This window comes from Brassica oleracea, unplaced genomic scaffold, assembly GCF_000695525.1.
Source record: "Brassica oleracea var. oleracea cultivar TO1000 unplaced genomic scaffold, BOL UnpScaffold01067, whole genome shotgun sequence".
Taxonomy (NCBI): domain Eukaryota; kingdom Viridiplantae; phylum Streptophyta; class Magnoliopsida; order Brassicales; family Brassicaceae; genus Brassica; species Brassica oleracea.
Window position 1 is genome coordinate 26472 of NW_013617636.1, and position 683 is coordinate 27154.

The following is a 683-nucleotide window of genomic DNA, read 5'->3' on the forward strand; positions in this document are numbered from 1 at the left end:
GTAGGGGTTAACCCATAGATTTTGAGAAAAAATCAAAAATATGAAAATACTGTTTTAATGCATATTTGCATCCTTCACCAATATATGATGAATTTCAAAGAGGTTTGGAACTTTTGTTGTCTCCGTTTTTCTAGCAAATAACGATTTTATAGTGGTTAGTCCACCAATTTAGGGACTGTTATGAAGTTTTAGTAAATTAATTGACAAAAAATTAAAAAGATGCTCATGTACCATGAAAGAGAATTTAATATACATTAATACAAATTTAGAATGTGTTTAGAAATTTTAAAACAACACTAAAAATCATAGGCTTCAGTATATTGAACATTTACCGAAAATTCAATATTTTCGTAGGGGGTTAAATCCATAGATTTTGAAAAAAATTCAAAAATATGAAAATAATGTTTTAATGCATAATTGCATCCTTCACCAACATCTGATGAAGTTCAAAGAGGTTTGGAAATTTTGTTGTGTCCGTTTCTCTAGCCAATAACGATTTTATAGTGGTTAGTCTACCAATTTAGAGAGTGTTATGAAGTTTACTAAATTAATTGACAAAAAAATAAAACGATGCCCATGTACCACGAATGTGAGTTTGATATACATTAATAAAAATGTAGAATGTGTTTAGAAATTTTAAAACAACACTAAAGATCATAGGCTTCAGTATATAGAGCATTTAC